Here is a 20,580-nt window from a genome sequence, read left to right on the forward strand (position 1 = left end):
AATATGACAGCACTGGCTCTTCCTTTATTACCATAACATATTTCTTGTGAAACCATGACAGTACAGGTACCTTACCTAATAGAGCTTTCTCTCTCATCCCATAGTCCTGTTCACATTTTGGGTCAGATCATTTCCTGTTGAGGGAGCTTTTCTGTGCATTATAGGGTACTTAACAACATCCCTACCTCTCCCCACCAATAACAACGCCCCCACCCCAACCCCATTGTGACAAGAAAAAATGGGTCTAACCTCATGAGCAACATCTCCAAACTTCTCAAGATACCCCTGCCCACACAAACTCCAGAAGTTACTTTGCCTCTAATAATCCAAATGGGGGCTGTACTATAAACAGTGGATAGTAAAAAGTTCTCTACAACCTGCAAGTTAGCCTCATAGAGTGACACTTTTCATCTTTTTAAAAGTGTATTTATTAATAAGAGAGAGAAAACAAACAAAACAAAAAATCACAGCATCACTCTGGTACATGAGGTGTCAGAAATCAAACTCAAGAGTACAAACTTAAGAGTCCAATGGTCTAAATATTATGACACTTATTTGGCCCCTGGACAGACTGGTTTTTTTAAGGGGGGATCTGGAGGGGGTATGCTGGGCAGTGATGTATCAGATAGTATGTACACATTACCATGCACAAGGACTGGGATTCAAGCCCCTGATCCCCACACAGAGAAGCTTCAAAAGCTGTGAAGCAGTGCTACAAGTGTTTCTCTCTCTCTCTCTCTCTTCCCCCTTCCTTCTTATTTTCTCTGTCTCTATTAGAAAGGGAGGGAGGGAGGAAGAAAGAGAGAGAGAAAGAGAGAATATAAGGGGAAGGAAGGAAAGAAAGAAGGAAGGAAGGAGGGAAGGAAGGAAGGAAGGGAGAAAATCCAGGAGCAATGGATTTATAGTACAGGCACCAAACCCCAGCAATAATCCTAGTGGGGGGGGAAGAGCCCCCCAAGGACTGCATTCCAGATAGGGTACAAGTGGGGTAAAGGTTGGATTTTAGCTACAAATCTCTACTGATAATCTTTGCGTGGTATACAGTTGTATTTATTGAATTTAAAAAGAAAGGTTCCCTCTGGGCTCAGAATTAGGAAAGCTCTCAAACCAAAAGGAAATAAATGTATTCTGAGTTCTAATTAGGTGAACTTATGCTCAGTCAATCTTCTATTTTCATGATGAATTAGGGAAACATAAACTGAGTAAGGCAGTTTGGATTCCAGAAAGTCAAACAGACTAAACCAGGTGAAACCCTGTCTGTCTCTCAGTAACACTGATTGTTGCCAGAGGTCCTGTGTGACCACAAAGTTCACATGGGAGGTGGGCTGCTGGGAGTTCAAGAAATGGGATTCAGAGCTATCTTAGTGGCAGTGGGTAAAAAGCAAAAGCACCCACTCTCTTGATAGGAAAGAGATGTTCTAAAGTCATGCCCTGGTCACAACAGAGAAAGCAATATGAATAGCTATTCCCTATATATACCCCACACTATGGTTACTCTATCTTGTGCACATCCTCTACTGTGAACTTGCCTGGAGAAACTGAAAATTCAGCCCTTTATTTTACAAACTGTATCTAGGCCTCGAGGTGTCTGAGACAGACTAGAAGTCCCCCCCCCCTTTTTTTTTACGCCTAACTGAGACAAATCAGCTAAAAGAGACCAATGTCTCTGACCCAGAGAAGGAGAAACAGGAGGGAGGGACATCAAGATAATCCTATGTGTGGGCACTGTTTTGATTTCAAACTGTGTGTTTTAATTTGTTGAGACATTTGAAGAGGGTATGCTGTTGCTGCTTCTGCTGTTTACAATCTTTTAAAGTGTTGGCAATATACACACACACTTTAAAAGGCCCTAAGTTAACACAAACACCAATCCTGACACTGTTTGAAGTTTTCTATGTAATTTCTTCTTCTAACACCAGGCTTTCAGTTCAGCTCTGTGAGCTGTTACAGTCTGATAAAGAGAAAGGAGGTTTAAGGGAGGGGGTAAACATTTCTTCATTTGCTAAGTCTGTTGTCCATTAGTTTCTGCAGGGAGCTATAGGTTTCAGGCAATACTCCTAGGCATGCTCCCTCAAATCACCAGATAAGCAATGGTTTTTCTGGTTCATGGAGCACTGAGGTGATAAGAAGCTCATCATCAACAGAAGGCCAGGGAGAGTGCACAAAAATGTCCTGTAAGGCTGGGGGTATAGATTGACCTGTTAACGCTCATGTCCAGCCAAGAAGCCATTACAGAAGCCAGAAGTCCTACCTTCTGCACCCCCAAAAGAATTTTGATTCATAGTCCCAATGGAGGAGAAATGATAGAGGGAAGATGACCAGAGGGCTCTGAACTCCAACTCCATCAGGACTCAAGAGAGAGAAGAAGAAAGAGGGAGGGACATTTGGATGTAGTAATAGGTGTATGTGTGGCTTGGAAAGGAAGAGAAGATGAAACTGTAGGGGGGCAGGAATGGGCAAATATATACGGATATAGACAGATACTTACAGAAATAATAGTTCACCCACATCTCCAGCCTTAAGAGAACTGCTGTAGCTTACAACGGAGAGTGGGAATTAGGAACTCTGGTGGTGTACCCCTGTAATCTTGTAATTCTGTAAATCAATATTAAATCACTGGAAAAAAAACTTTTAAGTATAATTTTTAAGGGTATACCAAATGCTATTTCCAAAACTTTTGGAACTGACACTGAAAGAATGAAATTTACTATGAGTTCAAAATCAGAATTAATGAAATCTGTGATTATGTAATTTGTAGCTGAAAGTCCCACAGTACATAAAACATTTCCTACATTTGTTCTTGACATGAGTTGCCAACTAATTGAGATTTATGTGTGTGGGTTTATTTTTGTTTTTGTTAAGCTTAATGTGTTGGATTCCCTCAAAGGAATGACTAAATCTGGGAGTTGTACATCAGTGCCCATCTGGGCAGTAAATGAAATCATGCTGGAAAACTTCTGAGCTTCCTATTGCTAGAAAAGGAGGGAAAAATTCAAAAGCACAATTTTCTTTTTTTTTAAGTTTTTTTAAACTTTATTCATTTCATTTGATAGAATAGAGAAAAATTGAGAGGAATGGGGAGAGAGAGAGAAAGAGAGACAGAGAGACACCTGTAGACTTGCTTCACCACGTGAAACAAGCACAGTTTTCCATTAGAAGGAACTCTGTGCCAGTATGATTTAGGTTAAAGTCGTTATTCTCCTATGGATTTTCAGCTATTTCCTGAGTAGGAGGCCAGGAATAAGAAATTCCCCTCTTTTTTTTTTTTCCCCCCAAAGGCTCAGGAGGGGATTTCCTAAGTAACAGAGTCTCTCCCTCAACCCATAACAAGCAAAACTCTAAATAAACAAAAATAAATCAGCAAAATCAAAGACTACTCTAAGAGAACACAAATCCTCCTGTACTAAACAAAATAAAACAAAACTCAGAAAATCAAATATAAAAATCTGAACACAAAAACAGCCTTACAAAGGCCAGGGGAAATTACCATGCCATTTTTTTTCCAACCCTCCACATAAGAAAAAAGACATAATGAGAGGACAAAAACCTGGAGAAAGGGTCAGGGGAATTATTCAGCAATACTTGTCATTTAGAGACTGAGGTTCTTAGTGCCTTTGGAAAGTGATTAGAAGTCATTTCTGTTCCACACCCCCACCATCTTCAGGGTCTTGCTGGAGGCAGGACAAAACACCAGACTTTCTTGCTTTAATTTTTCCTACTGGGAAACACCACTAGAGACACAAGGGCAGAACAATCAGGTTACCAGTTGCTCTAATTTTCTCCAACCACAAATTTCCTAGGGACTCAGAAAATAGATAACTGCTACTGGTTCTGGGGGGGGGGGTGGTGGAGTAGGACTGTTTCCCAAGTAATTCCCAGATATGCCATTCCTTGGCTTCCTTTGATTGCAATAAGGTGGGGGAGGGGTCACTTCTAGACCCTACAGTCAAAACTCTTTGCTATTTCCTACTGAAATCAAGATGAAGTTGTAACCTGTTACATGGCATTAAAAAAAAAATTTTTTTAGTGATTTAATATTGATTTACAAAATTAGAATATAAAAGGGGTACACCACCAGAGTTCTTAATTCCCTCCCTCCATTGTAAGCTGTTCTCTTAAGGTTGTAGATTTGGGTAAGCTATTATCTCTACAAATATCTGTCTATATTTGTATATATTCGCCCTCCCCCCCCCCAGTTTCATCTATGCAAAAGATTTTCAGGCCTGAGGCTCTAAGATCCCAGTGCTCTGGTCTCTCTCTCACTAAAATACAATAAACAAAAAATTGCTTCTGAGTAAGTAACTAGACGTGAGGTTGTTGGGTCATACAGTGAGAGTTGAACCTCCTAAGACATTAAAACTACATTTCCTGTGGTTGTACCATTTTTTTGAATTCACAGTAGTTATGAATGAAAGTTTCAGTTGGTCAGTATCTGTACCAGCACCTGATATTTCCATTTTTTGTACTGATTTTGTTTTATAAGTCATTCAAATAGATATATTGTGGTTTTAATGTGCATCATTCTAATATCTAATGATTCTGAACATTTTTCACATTAGTTTGTCAACTAAGTATCTTCTTTAGTAAAGCAGCTATCAACCTTCTTACCCATCTTTTTAAAAAATATATATTGTGCTCGCTTCGGCAGCACATATACTAAAATTGGAACGATACAGAGAAGATTAGCATGGCCCCTGCGCAAGGATGACACGCAAATTCGTGAAGCGTTCCATATTTTTTTTTAAAAAAAATATATATATATTTATTCCCTTTTGTTGCCCTTGTTGTTTTTTTTATTGTTGTAGTTATTATTGTTGTTCTTATTGATGTCGTTGTTGTTGGATAGGACAGAAAGAAGTGGAGAGAGGAGGGGAAGACAGAGATGGGGAGAGAAAGATAGACACCTGCAGACCTGCTTGTGAAGTGACTCACCTGCAGGTAGGGAGCTTGGGGCTTGAACCAGGATCCTTACGCCAGTCCTTGCACCTTGTGCCTCCTGTACTTAACCCGCTGTGCTACCGCCCAACTCCCTTTACCCATTTTTAAATAAAGTTGTATACTATGGATGCCCTTGTCGGGTATGTGATTTGAAATTTTACCCCTAGACTATGACTTTTTATACATTTTAAGATTTGTTTGTTTGGGGGAGGGGCAGTAGCATACCAGGTAAGGCGCACATAGTGTGAACCACAAGGACCAACTGAAGGATTCAGGTTCAAGCCTCCCGCTTCCGACCTGCAAGTGGGTTGGTTCACACACGGTGAAGCAGGTCGGCAGGTGTGTCTGTCTTTCTCTCCCCGCTCTGTCTTCCCCTCCTCTCTCAATTTCACCAAGCCTAACCTGAAAGAAGTTCTGAATGGTCTCCTATAAACACTCAGACCACCATAAATATGCCATCTACCAGAACACTCTAAAAATCTACAAGAATGGCGTTAAAATATATTCAAACTTTTATGTTAATAAATGTCAGTGGCCTGAATTCACCTATTAAAAGGCATTCTAAGTAGGAAGATGAATCAGAAAACACAACCCAACAATATGCTGTCTACAGGAAACTCACTTAACTCAACAAAACAAGCAAAGACTCAGAGTGAAAGGATGGAAAACTATCGTAACAGCCTGTCACCCACAAAAAAGGGCAAGAACAGCTATTATCATATCTGACATGACAGACTTTAAAAAAAATAAAATTTTAAAAGGTTAGGATGGATATTACTTAATGCTTAGAGGATCAGTCAATCAAAAGGACTTAACAATTATTAACATCATTGCACCCAATGAGAAGCCATCTGAATATATCAAACATCTACTGAAAGAGCTACAGCAATATATTAACAGCAACACAGTCATAGTAGGGCACTCACTGTCTCAACTTGACAGATCATCCAGGCAGAAAATAAATAAAGAAATGAGGGGGCTAGATGAGGAGATAGACAAAGTAGAACTACTGGACATTTTCAGAGTCATTCATCCCAAGAAACTGGAATATACATTTTATTCAAGGTCACATGGGTCATTCTCCAGGATAGACCATATGTTAGGCCGTAAACACAGCATCAGCAAATTCAAGAGCATTGAAATCATCCCAAGCATCTTCTCAGACCACAGTGGAATTAAACTAACACTTAACAGTCAACAAAAGATTAGTAATAGTCCCAAAATGTGGAAGCTCAACAGTACACTACTTAACAACTACTGGGTCAAAGAGGAAATAAAGGGGAAATCAAAATGTTTCCAGTGTTCAATGAAAATGAAGATATAAGCTATCAAAATATTTGGGACACAGCTAAGGCAGTACTGAGAGGGAAGTTCATAGCCATACAAGCTATGAACATAAATCGGATCATAAATGAAAGAAGACATATCACAGCAGACACCACAGAAATTTCAATATATCATGTGAGGCTTCTATGAACAACTATATGCCACCAAGCTAGAGAACCAGGAATAAATGGTCAATTTCCTAGATACTTATGAACTTCCAAAATTAAAGAGGAACTAGATAATATGAACAGGCTCATCACAGCTAATGAAATTTAAACAATTATCAAAAAACCTTCCCAAGAATAAAAGTCCTGGACCAGATGGTTTTACAAATGAATTCTACAAAACCTTCAAAGAAGAACTAATACCACTACTTTTAAAAGTCTTCCAGAAGGAGTCAGGAGGTAGCGCAGCGGTTAAGTGCAGGTGGCGCAAAGCACAAGGACCGGCTTAAGGATCCTGGTTCGAGCCACTGGCTCCCCACCTGCAGGAGAATCGCTTCACAGGCGGTGAAGCAGGTCTGCAGGTGTCTATCTTTCTCTCCCCCTCTCTGTCTTCCCCTCCTCTCTCCATTTCTCTTTCTCTCTACTATCCTACAATGACATCAATAACAACAATAAGAAGAACATCAATAAAACAAGGGCAACAAAAAGGGAAAATGAATAAATAAATATTTTTTTAAAAAGTCTTCCAGAAGATTGAAGACACTAGAATACTCCCTTCCAGCTTCTATGAAACCAACATCACTTTGATACTAAAAGCAGACAGGAACACAACCAAAAAAGAAAACTACAAACCAATATCTCTGATGAACATAGATGCAAAAATGTTGAACAAAATTCTAGCCAATACAGCAATATAGTAAAAAGATTTTTCATCATGACCAAGTGGGGTTTATCCCAGGCATGCAAGATTGGTTTAATATATGTAAATCAATCAACATGATCCACCATATCAACAAAAGCAAGACCAAAAACCACATGGTCATTTCAATAGATACAGAGAAAGCCTTTGACAAAATACAACATCCCTTTATAATCAAAACACTACCAAAATGGGAATCGATGGAAAATTACTGAAGATAATAGAGTATATATATAGCAAACTTACAGCCAACATCATACTCAGTGGTGAAAAACTGGAAGCATTTCCACTTAGATCAGATACTAGACAGGAATGCCCACTATCACCATTACTATTCAACATAGTGTTGGAAGTTCTTGCCATAGCAATCAGGCAGGAGCAAGGAATTAAAGGGATACAGATTGGAAGAGAAGAAGTCAAACTCTCCCTATTTGCAGATGACATGATAGTATACATAGAAAACCCTAAGGAATCCAGCAAGAAGTTTTGGAAATCATCAGGCAATACAGTAAGGTATCAGGCTACAAAATTAACATTGAAAAGTCAGTGGCATTCCTCCACACAAACACTAAGTTAGAAGAAATTGAAATCCAGAAATCAATTCCTTTTACTATAGCAACAAAAACAATAAAATATCTAGGAATAAACCTAACCAAAGAAGTGAAAGACTTGTATACTGAAAATTATGAGTCACTACTCAAGGAAATTGAAAAAGACACAAAGAAGTGGAGAGATATTCCATGTTCATGGCTTGGAAGAATTAACATCATCAAAATGAATATACTATCCAGAGCCATCTACAAAGTTAATGCTATCCCCATCAAGATCCCAAGCACATTTTTTAGGAGAATAGAACAAATGTTACAAATGTTTATCTGGAACCAGAAAAGACCTAGAATTGCCAAAACAATCTTGAGATAAAAGAACAGAACTGGAGGCATCACACTTCCAATTCTCAATCAGTATTATAAGGCCATTGTAATCAATACTGCTTGGTGCTGGAATATGAATAGACATACTGACCAGTGGAATGGAATTTAAAGCTCAGAAGTAAGCCCCGCACACCTATGGACATCTAATCTTTGACAAAGGGTCCCAGACTATTAAATGGGGAAAGCAGAGTCTCTTCAACAAATGGTGTTGGAAACAATGGGTTGAAACATGCAGAAGAATGAAACTGAACCACTATATTTCACCAAATACAAAAGTAAATTCCAAGTGGATCAAGGACTTGGGTGTTAGACCAGAAACTATTAGATACTTAAAGGAAAATATTGGCAGAACTCTTTTATGCATATATTTTAAAGACATCTTCAATGAAACAAATCCAATTACAAAGAAGACTAAGGCAGTATAAACTCATGGGACTGCATCAAATCAAAAAGCTTCTTCACAGCAAAAGAAACCACTACCCAAACCAAAAGACCCCTCACAGAATGGGAGAAGATCTTTACACACCATACATCAGACAAGAGGCTAATGACCAAAATATATAAAGAGCTTGCCAAACTCAACAACAAGAAAACAAATAACCCCATCCAAAAATGGGGAGACGACATGGACAGAATCTTCACCACAAAAGAGATCCAAAGGGCTGAGAAACACATGAAAAAATGCTCCAAGTCTTTGGTTGTTAGAAAAATGCAAATAAAGACAACAATGAGATACCGCTTCACTCCCGTGAGAATGTCATACATCAGAAAAGGTAACAGCAGCAAATGCTGCAGCAACAAATGCTGCGCTGCTGGTGGGAATGTCAATTGGTCCAACCTCTGTGGAGAACAGTGTGGAGAACTCTCAGAAGGCTAGAAATGCACCTACCCTATGATCCTGCAATTCCTCTCCTGGGGATATATCCTAAGGAAAACAACACATCCATCGAAAAAGATCTGTGTACACATATGTTCTTGGCAGCACAATTTGTAATAGTGAAAATCTGGAAGCAACTCAGGTGTCCAACAACAGATGAGTGGCTGAGCAAGTTGTGGTATATATACACAATGGAATACTACTCAGCTATAAAAAATGGTGACTTCACTATTTTGGCCAATCATGGATGGACCTTGAAACATTCATGTTAAGTGAAATAAGTCAGAATCAGAAGGATGAATATGAGATGATCTCACTCTTGGGCAGAAGTTGAAAAACAAGATCAGAAGAGAATACACAAGTAAAACCTGAACTGGAATTGGCATATTACACCAAAGTAAAAGACTCTGGGGTGTGGGGGGTTGGGGAGAATACAGATCCAAGAAGGATGACAGAGGACCTAGTGCGGGTTGTATTGTTATATGGATAACTGGGGAATGCTATGCATGTACAAACTATTGTATTTACTGTTGAATGTAAAACATTAATTCCCCAATAAATAAATTTTAAAAATTGTCAGTCTTTTATTTCAAATATAAATACACGCATTCACGCGCACGTGCACACACATGCAGGTGTCTTTCTCTCCCCCTCTCTGTCTTCCCCTCCTCTCTCCATTTCTCTCTGTCCTATCCAACAATGATGACATCAATAACTACAACAATGAAACAAGAGCAACAAAAGGGAAAACAAACAAATAAATAAATAAAAATTTAAAAAATCTAAGCTGAAATCTATTTTATAATTTGATTTATTTATTCATATTTTTATTGTCATCAGGCTTGTCACTGGAGCTCAGTACCCACATTGCTCCCAGTAACCATTTTCTTCTTTTTTTCTAACTTTTCTTTCTTTCTTCCTTCCTTCCTTCCTTTCTTTCTTTCTTTCCTGCTTCCTTCCTCCCCTTCTTTCTTTCTTTCTCTTCTTTCTTTCTTCTCTTCTTTCTTTTTTTATAGAGACAGAGAGAAATTGAAGAGCAAGGAGGAATACAGAGGGAGAAAGAGAGATACCAGGGACTTAAACCCAGGTCCTTGCTCAAGGCTCTGGTAAGGTGTGCTCTCTACCCAGCAAACTACTGCCTGGTCCCGAGGTGTAATCTTATATTATTTTTGATCTTTTATTATTGATTTGAAGATTATTTTAGATAAAGTCAGAGAAGGAAAGAGGATGAAGGAAAAAAGGAGAGAGAGAGAAAGAGAGAGAGAGAGAGAGAGAGGACCACAGCACCAAAGATTCCTTTAATGTGGTGGGAGCTGGTTCAAGCCTGGGTCGTGTACATAACAAAGCAGCACACTTTCCTAATGAGCTATTTTGCTGGGCCCTGATTTGAGGATTTTTAATCTTTTCAAGCATGTTTGCCTTTATCTCCTAGAGGATAATAACTGTGAGAATGTTTAATACTTTCAGCATATGGGTCATCTTGAGGTTAGTGTCTGATCACATTTTCCTGATTCCTTATGTACTGAGTTATTTTTGGCTGCACCTTGAACATTTTGAGTAGTGTTTATAAGACTGAAGGTTGAGGGTCTTTAAGTTGCTTTGTATATTTGATCCAGAATTGTTAATTGCAGTCTGTGATTTTAGTGAATCTACTTCATTTCTGTCAGCACCTCATTCCTTTTGTATTATTCTTTTTTTTCTTTTATTTATTTTCCCTTTTGTTGCCCTTGTTGTCTTTTTATTGTTGTACTTTTTGATGTCGTCGTTGTTAGATAGGACAGAGAGAAATGGAGAGAGGAGGGGAGGACAGAGGGGGAGAGAAAGTGAGACATCTGCAGACCTGCTTCACTCCCTGTGAAGCGACTCCCCTGCAAGTGGGGAAGCGGAGGCTCAAACTGGGATCCTTACGACCATCCTTGCACTTTGCGCCATGTGTGCTTAACCCGCTGCGCTACCGCCCAACTCTCTGTACTATTCTTATTGCAGTTTTTCAAGGCATAAAAATTTAAAAAATAATATAAAAATAAATAAAAATAAAAACAATTAGATATGTGTATCACTAACTTTCAGGTCTCTCTCTAGCTGAAGGTTCTAATTTTCTTTTATAGAAGTTGATATGAATATATACTATAATGGTGAAGAATTTAAACCCTGTATTAGAGTAAAACTATGTTTTAATCTTAATTGTGAAATTTCTTAATTTGTGTGGCTTTAAATGGCTCTTTACATTTCTAAGCCTTAGTTTCCTCATTCATAAAATTCAGGCACTTACTCCTATAGTAGGAAATTTCTCTCTTTAGCCTTCTTTTCAGAATAAAAGATTTTCTTGCTTTAGCCTGTAAGCAGGGAGATTTTGTGGGGATTTGTGAAGATACTGCTAAGTCTGTCTCAATAAACAAGAATAGAAAGCATCATGGAAAAGATGGTGATATTCCTGTCTCAAAAAAGCAATCTTAGCAGCTTGGGAGGTAGCTTCATAGTAGAACAGAGAATTTGCATGAGTAAGGATCTAAGTTCAATCCCTAGCAGTATATATAATACTCTTTCCTTTGCTCCCTCCCTCCCTCCCTTCCTCTCTCCCTCTCCCTCTCTCTCCTTCCTCTCTCTGTGTGTCACTCTCCCTTTCTGTCTTATAAATAAATAAATAAATCTCTTTGAAAAAAAATCCTGAAATGTGACCAGAGGGTGAATTAATGCTCTTCCATCATTACGTCAGCTGGAGAAAAGAATAGAGATTAAGGCTTGGAAGAAAGGACAGAGAAAGGGAAGAGCAGGAGGGAGTTTTCTAAACTCTAGAAGTACTTTGAGTGCCACTGGTACACCTGTGTCCTAGATGCAGACAGGATCAGACACACAGGAGACTTCTTGGAGGGAAGACCTGTGAAGGATAAAGAACAGGTGGCCAGGAAAGGTAGGGAGAGATTACAGACTGTGATGCTGGCTTGACAACTAGAAAGAGATGGAAAAGAAAGAAAAGGATAGAAGCAATCACAAAAGACAGTCCATTTCCAATAAAGTGTTGGGCAGGTCAGTGGGGGAACTTTTTATTTTTTAATCATTTTATTGAGGTAAATAATGGTTTACAAGGAAATTATTGATATATAAGAGGTCCAACACTTAATGCTGTTAACATCTCTGCTTTTAATTACTGTGGGTGTGTGTGTGGGAAGGTGTCAAATTCAGTTTTTCCAATCTAATATGCTAGCCAAATAAAAGAGTCAGTGTGGTGTTGAGCTTCCAGTATAAAACCTTTGTCCTTAAGCACTTGTTTTTCATTGTTGCACAGTTGTGTCTGCCAACACATACAGCTGGAAGCCAGGTTCTTCCTTCTTTACTCTGAACACTCCTGGTAGTGCCTCCATATTATGAGGCAGTGACTTCCCATCTCCCCACCTCAAATCTACCCCCAAATTATGAATCACAAAGTCCACGATTAATATTATGATTTTTAAACCATTTTTTATCATTACTATGCTTTGGATATGCACAAGTGCCAAAGGTACACAGTTCAAGAGACATAAAGGGAGGTCAGTCACTGCATAGCAGATGATCTCAAACATTTATCAGCTTGAAACAATAAACAGTTAATATTACATTGTTTCATGGATCAGGATTGAGGCATGGCTCAGCTGGATGATTCTGATCTGGGGTCTCCAAGCTAAGATGCGGACCAGGGTGCCATCACTGATCTTCTCTGGAGATGACTAATTCCTAAGGTTGGCAAATTGGTGCTGACTATTAGCAGAAGGCCTCAGTTTTCTCATCATATGAACCTCTCCACAGGGCTGCTCACCAGCTCCATGGGTAAGCAGCTGGCTTCCTCTAAACCAGGTGACCCAAAAGAGTAAGAAGGAACCCACATGTCCTTTGTGAGCCTGCAAAAGCCCACACTATCATTCTCACAATATTCAGAGTATGAGAGAAGTAGATAAGGGCCCAATTTCCACAGGAGTATCTGTGAGCAAACACCTACAAATCCATATCTCCAAGTTACTTACAAATCCTGCCAGCATTATGTTAAACACACAGAAATCACATCCACTTTCTCCCTCATATTTTGCACTCAATATATCTTGAAAATCTTTCTCCAACAGAACAGAAAGACCTGCCTTTCTTCCTTTTAGCTGTGGCAAGTCATTCTGTTGTATCCATGTACCATGATTTATTTTACCAGTCACTTATTCCTATATTTGGGTTGTCCCCATTGCTTTCCTAACAAAAGTGATGCTTCAGTGAATGAATGTGTGCATATATCCTTTTGTACAAGTACAATATCTAAGGATAAATTTCTAGAAATGAATTCACTGGATGGGTACATCTGTGCATATTTTAGTATTCTAGATGGTGCCACACTGAAGACATCCATCTAGATGTAAAAGTTTACACTCCTCTTAGTGAAGGTGTGGGTTTCTTGGGGCCTCAAGTGACAATGGTCAAAAATTATAGGGCATGTATCCATAAGTTAGGGGAAAATATATACCTTAAAGCAAAAGTGCACAATAGTTTGCAGTGAGTCAATAAATGCAGCAAGCAAGTAGAAAGACCTAAAAAAATATATAAAGAGACACCATAAAGTACCTAATCAAATAGTTTCTACTTAGACCTAGATACCCTCCTCACCTACTTCCTATTACACTTCCCTCAATCACTCCAAAGCTAAGTTTGTCAAACAAAGTAAGGACTACAGAAGTTGGGCAAGAGACTAACATGCTTTAATGACGACTCTTTGGTCACTACCAGGCCACCCCATCACCTGGGACCCTACACAGGGAGTCTTGGGATTCCCACACAAACATGATGGGCCTAGACTTATAACAGATCCTTCTCTCCACTGTCACTAGTCATCTCCACCAGAAACAACATAATGGACCCTTTTGTGGCCCCCTATAAGACCTTGCCCTCAGTGTGGATCCATAATGGTAGGGACTGTTCTCTGAAGGGAGGTTGGGCAACATACTTTACTACTTGAGGGAGATGGGTCCTGAAACTAGTGCAGCCTGGAATGTTCATAACTGTGACCACAGAATGCAAGCTCAGACCAACAAGGATTCAGAGGTTACACAGGCTCCTGTGCTGAATATGGACTCCAGATCAAATTGATAGGACTTACAGTTAACAATATTTATATACTTTTCCCATATTTGCGAGCTACTCTCTTCCCTAATCCAGCTTTCTAGTCCTTTTTCCAACTATGACACCATCTCCCCAGAGATGGTGGGTCCACCTGCATGTTAGCTGTCAAACTCAGGCAAAAACTAGTAAAATCACAGGCCCTTTGAAATATATCTAAAATAGACTTCTTCTTCTTCTAGCGTTTGCCCTTCTTCCGTAGCCAGTCAACAGCGTCAGGTTGAGCCTAATGTAAAGTTTCAAGACCTCCTTTGAATCTGGAGAGGTAGCAGTCGTTGACTATGTGGGTCATAGTCTGTCTGTAGCCGCAGGGGCAGTTCGGGTCGTCTCTGGCTCCCCAGCGATGGAACATAGCGGCGCACCGGCCATGGCCTGTTCAATAGCGATTGAGGAGGGTCCAGTCATAACGTGCTAGGTCAAAATCGGGTTGACGCTTGCAGGGGTCTGTGATGAGGTGTTTGTTCTTTACCTCAGCTGACTGCCAACTCTGTTTCTAAGAGTCTGGAACAGAGAAGTTCAGTGTAGGCGTAGGGGACCAGATTGGGTGACGAGACGTCAAGCGTTGGACAGGGTGGCCGAAGATATCCACATATATTGGCAGATCCGGTCGAGCATAGACGTGGGAAATGAACTTAGATGATGCCGCATCCCGACGAATATCTGGCGGGGTGATGTTGCTAAGAACTGGCAGCCATGGAACCGGGGTGGAACGGATGGTTCCAGAAATGATCCTCATGGAGGAATATAATTTGGAATCGACCAAGTGGACATGGGGGCTACGGAACCATACTGGGGCACAGTATTCTGCAGTGGAATAGCATAATGCCAGAGAGGATGATCGTAGTGTGGAAGCGCTCACGCCCCATGAGGAACTGGCCAGTCTTGCAATGATGTTATTCCTCGCGCCCACCTTTGCTGCAGTTTTTATGAGATGTTCGTAAAATGACAGGGTGCGATCGAGAGTAACGCCAAGATAGACTGGCTGGGCTTCATGCCGGATTCTGGCTTTTTTCCAAAATAGAGACCCCCAAATATTCATCTGCAGTATTCTTGCCTTTAGGTTCATGATTAGTCAACAATTTGTTTTTATAAACAAATTTGTTTTTATTCTGCTTTTATAGCTTAACTCTTTTTTAACCACCAAGTTCTAAGTTCCAGATGCTACCATTCAGCCATTCTGATATTCCTGGCTGACAACCTCACCAATGGCCCTGGAACTTCACCTCTCCAGAGCCCTATCCCACTAAGGAAAGATAGAAACAGACCAGGAGTATGAGTCGATCTACCAATGACCAATGCCCATATTCAGTGGGGAAGCGGCAAACGCTAGAAGAAGAAGTGGGGAAGCAATTACAGAAACCAGACCTTCCACCTTCTGCACCCCATAATGATCCTGGGTCCATACTCCCAGAGGGATAAAGAAGAGAGAGAGAAAGAAAGAAAGAAAGAAAGAAAGAAAGAAAGAAAGGAAAATAAACATTCTTCAGGGGCCAGGTGGTGGCACACCTGGTTGAGCACACATGTTACAGTGAGGAAGAACCCAGGTTTGAGTCCCTGATCCCCACCTGCAGGGGGAAAGTTTCACAAGTGGTGAAGCAGTGCTGCAGGTGTCTCTCTGTCTTTCTCCCTCTCTATCACCCCCTTCTCTCTCAATTTCTGACTGTCTCTATCCAACAAATAAAGATTTTTTAAAAATTTAAATAAAAATAAGAAATAAACATTCTTCACCTATTGAAAAAAATTTACAAACATATGCTTAATAAGTAATATCTGATGAAAATCCAGAGTATCCTCTACTGAGTATGCTAAAAGCATATGCTTGGCAAAAAAAAAAAATAGGAAAGCTTTCAAGGGAGGGGAATGGGATACAGAGTTCTGGGGTGGGCATTGTGTGGAATGGTACCCTTCTTATCCTATGGTCTTGTCAATATTTCCATTTTATAAAAAAAAAATTGAGTGAGCCATCCTTAGGAAGTAATTTGAAACAAACTATCCCTGTACTTTGAAACCATTCACCAGCAGCCAAGATTCAGAGAATAGTAAGTATCCTCTACTGAGTATGCTAAAAGCATATGCTTGGCAAAAAAAAAAAAAAAAAAAAAGGAAAGCTTTCAAGGGAGGGGATGGGATACAGAGTTCTGGGGTGGGCATTGTGTGGAATGGTACCCTTCTTATCCTATGGTCTTGTCAATATTTCCATTTTATAAATTAAAAAAATTGAATGAGCCATCCTTAGGAAGTAATTTGAAACAAACTATCCCTGTACTTTGAAACCATTCACCAGCAGCCAAGATTCAGAGAATTTCCCCACACCAAATGCTGAGACCTCCTCTCTCTCTCTCTCTCTCTCTCTCTGTCTGTCTCTTTCTTTCTCTTTCTCTCTCTCTCTCCCTCCCTTCCTCCCTCCCTCTCTCCCTCTCTCTCTTTTACTTCTCCCTGCTGTCTAAAATTCCTGTTATTTCCTTAAATGTCAGCCAAGTCCAAAGGCAAATGCCAAGATGATGCCTGAAGTCATGTTATCTTGCCAAGACAGTATTTTCCCAAGAAAGCCTCTGTCCTCTGCTGAGCAGTTCTTACTTCTCTTGGAGATATAAAAGTTTATGGGGGGTTGACCCCTTCACAGCTATGAGCTCCACCCCCACAAAGCCAGAGGCAGTGCCTTCTTTATCTCTATATCTGCTGCTCAGCTATCCAATAACTATGGAACAAATAAATAACTCAGGTGAACCTTGGTTAAACCTGTGCAATCAGAGGGCCTCATGGCTTTACCTGATTCAAGAACTAGGTGCATCTAATGTACTCTGAAGGTTATATTTAGACATTATGTTTATTTCATCTTCCTAAAGTATTTTAAAGGGTATTTTTTTTTTCTGTTTTCTTTTCCCCTTTGACCTGGCCACAGCTTTATAAGGAAACCCTTGATGGGAAACAGGCACAGTAATACCCACAAACATGAAAAGGATGTGCAGACTTGGAATGACAACCATGGGGAAACACATGCACAGAAAGGAATAAATATTGGCACTGCAGAAAGGGGAGGGGAAGTTACTGTATTTCTTGGCTCAGCTGAGCCTAGATTGTATCTCATTGTCAAAACACATGCCCTCGAGATTTGCATTGGAAGTGGTAGTTTTTGTTTGTGTTTTTCTTTAGACATCTCAAGAGTTCCTCCTTTAAAGCTATTCTTTGTAACCTTTTGAAAATAAATCTTTCCCATATGCTCCAATTCCATTGCATTGAGACTCGGTGTCAGATATAGTACTGATATCGAAAACATGGGGCAGTCAGGAAAACCCTAAGCACTGCATAGACTGGAGTAGTGCCTGTCTCTTTTTCTCTCTCAATAAAATGTTAACTTAAAATGCATTATATATGGGAGTCAGGTGGTAGCCCAGTGGATTAAATGCACATAGCGCAAAGCACAAGGACTGGCTTAAGGATCCCAGTTCAAGCCCTAGGCTCCCCACCTGCAGGGGAGTCACTTCACAGGCAGTGAAGCAGGTCTGCAGGCATCTATCTTACTCTCTCCCCCTCTGTCTTTCCCTCCTCTCTCCATTTCTGTCTGTCCTATAGAACGAACAATGATGACATTAATAGCAACAACAATAATGACTACAATAATAAAACAAGGGCAACAAAAGGGAATAAATAAATATTTTTAAAAAGATTTAAAATAAAAAGCATCATATATCTGTGGAGATAACACAATGGTTATGCAAAAGACTTTCCTGCCTGAGCCTCTGAAATCCCAGGTTCAATCCCCAGCTACTTCGTAAGTCAGAGCTTAGCAGTGCTTTGGTCTGTTGTTTGGTTGGTGTCTCTCTCTCTCTGTGTGTGTGTTTTTATATATCTCTCTCATTAAAAAATATAAATAAATAGCAAGGACCAGCATAAGGATCCTGGTTCGAGCCCTTGGCTCCCCACCTGCAATAGAGTCACTTCACAGGCGGTGAAGCAGGTCTGCAGGTGTCTATCTTTCTCTCCCCCTCTCTGTCTGCCCCTCCTCCTGCCATTTTTCTCTGTCCTATCCAACAACAACAATATAAATAATAACTACGACAATAAAACAACAAGGGCAACAAAAGGAAATAAATAAGTATTAAATATATATATATATATAAATTTAAAAAGAGCATCATGGGAGCCAAAAACATTTGGAATCAAGTCCAATACCCGCCCATTATAAACAGAGTGAGCTTTGTCTTTTTTTTTTAATTTGTCTTCCCAGCTCTTTGTTTTGAATATTTTCAGGGCTACAGAAGAATTGCAAGTATGATCAACAGCCATAAATCAGGAGTCAGCAAACTCTAGCATGTTTTTGTGCTACCCATGAGCTAAGAAAGGCTTTTACACTGTAAGTGGTTTTAAAAAAATGAAATAATATTATTCTATCTTACATGAAAATGACTTGACAGAAAATATTAGTGCCCCTAAATAAAATTTGTCCACATAATTGTGTAGTGTCTAGGGCAGTTTTGTTCTACAAGGCAGGGTTGTTAAACCCAGTATAGTTACTATTAGACCTTCTAGAGGAAAAAATTGTCAATTCTTGACTTGGTGTCATCAACTAAATATTTTGTCCTACTTGTTTTCTCTTTTCTACTGAAACATGTGAGTTCATCTTTTCTGTCCCTCAGTGCTACTTGCCTCACTTTCTTAAATTTAACGCTGGAAATATTAGAGAGAGGGAGAGAACAGAGAGATGAAGTGCTTGGCACAAAGACAGTAAGCTAATAAAAACTCCTAACCCTGGACTGGGGAGATAGTTATGCAAAAACTCTTTACCCTTTTTTCAGCCACCAGGTTCCAGATGATGCCAACCAGACTTCCCTGGGCAGACAACCCCACCAATGTGTCCTAGAGCCTTGTTTCCCAAGAACCACACCCCACTAGGGAAAGAGAGAGGTAGGCTGAGAGTATGGATTGAACTGTCAATGCCTATGTTTAGCAGAGAAGCAATTACAGAAGCCAGAGGTATTCTGCACCCCATAATGACCCTGGGTCCATACTCCCAGAGGGTTAAAGAATAGGAAAGCTATGGGGGTGGGGGGGATACAGAGATCTGGTGGTGGGAATTGTGTGGAGTTGTACCACTCTTATCCTATGGTTTTTGTCAATGTTTCCTTTTTATAAATAAAAAGTTTTAAAAAGGCCTTCATGCCTGAGACACCAAAGTCCCAGGTTCAAGTTAAATCATCAGCACCACTACAAGCCTGAGCTAAAAAGTGTGCTGGGGGGTGGGGAGCAAAAAACAAACAAAAATCTCCTAGCACTTCCCACAGAGGTGGTTGCTAAAATCTCCCTGTGTGAAATTCTGGGCCTCTGAAGTCCAGAAAACCTGCTTTCTGCAGTTTAGCCTAGAGACTAACTTTTCTTCAGAAAGGGTTTCTTAATAGAGAAGCAGAAAAAGCCTCAAGGAGACCTCATTTTTTCCATAGCTTGTGGCTTGGCTGACTCAACTTCTGCCTTTCCCTGAGTCACGAGTTTTTCCTCTCTTATTAGGAGAAAGCACAGCCCGCATCCAAGACTTCTCCACCCACTGGAGGCCTCTGTTGGGAAGGGTTGGAGAGCTGGATGAGGAGACTGAGGGAGGCTCTCTGGATATTAACTATTGTTAATATTGTTGAATTCACATTTGAAAGTCGCTAAGCAAGTATCTCTTCAAAGTTCTAACTAAAAGAAAAAAGTGTAACTATATAGGATAATTTTGATATATGTAGGATCACTTTGATATGTATCTATTTCAACATATGTACGTGTATGTCGAACCTTTATACTGCATACCTGAAATATGATATGCGTATGCCACATATATACGCATTATGCTATATACATGTTACATGTCAACTATATTTCATTTAATAAATACCTTTGCTCTTTTCAACAAATAGTACTGTCAGATAAAGAAAACAGAAAAGGTTGAGGACTTTGGACTCACCACCAACTCAGCAGAACCATCTGCGCAGCTCTGTACTTAGCTCAGATGGTAGAGAGGGAGGCACTTAGCTTCCGGAGGCTGGAAGAAGCAACAAAGCGTAAGGGCCCAGAGGTGGGACAACCTTTGAGTTTTGAGGAACTGGAAGAAACCACTGTGAGTGTGAGATGAAGTGTAGGAGGAAGCCAGAGGGAGGAGGAGACAAGACAAGTGGTGCAATGAGGGTCTGGAATTTCATTCCAATGTGTGTGTGTGTTGGGGGCGAGGGGCACGGATAACTTCCTTGCTGAGAGGACTAGGTGAGCAAGTAATAGGGAAGCCCACCAGAAGCAGCAGAATGCATAACCTTCCTCCATTCGCTGCTTCCTTCCCCTAAACCAAGATGCCTGGCCCAGGACGAAGCTTTCGAGCAGGCAGGGTGCAAATTGCGGCGGCTGGGTTCAGAGGAGGGAGGTGGAGGCTAAAGAACCAGCTCCACCCACCCAGGCCGGGTCAGCAGTGGACGCTCACCAGGCACTCACTAACTGGGGCTGCTCCGCCCGCGCTCTTTTCTCTGGAACTTGGACAACCAGAGTAGG

The 20,580-nt window shown here is 40.3% G+C and overlaps 1 long non-coding RNA gene and 1 other non-coding gene across 3 annotated transcripts in view; one reads left to right on the forward strand and one right to left on the reverse strand.

Moving 5' to 3' along the window:
* The window catches only part of LOC132536784 (uncharacterized), a 33,697-nt gene extending 13,264 nt beyond the window's left edge, over positions 1 to 20,433 (reverse strand). For both annotated transcript variants that reach the window (XR_009548314.1, XR_009548313.1), the window contains exons 1-2: positions 20,327 to 20,433; positions 20,006 to 20,083 (exon numbers count right to left, since the gene is read on the reverse strand). This is a non-coding gene — a long non-coding RNA (uncharacterized LOC132536784). The remainder of the gene's footprint in view (positions 1 to 20,005; positions 20,084 to 20,326) is intronic.
* LOC132537138 (U6 spliceosomal RNA) lies at positions 4,633 to 4,739 on the forward strand. The gene has a single exon (XR_009548601.1). It is a non-coding gene; the product is annotated as a U6 spliceosomal RNA (small nuclear RNA).
* Positions 20,434 to 20,580: the final 147 nt, after the last annotated feature.

Source organism: Erinaceus europaeus, chromosome 2 (assembly GCF_950295315.1).
Source record: "Erinaceus europaeus chromosome 2, mEriEur2.1, whole genome shotgun sequence".
NCBI lineage: Eukaryota > Metazoa > Chordata > Mammalia > Eulipotyphla > Erinaceidae > Erinaceus > Erinaceus europaeus.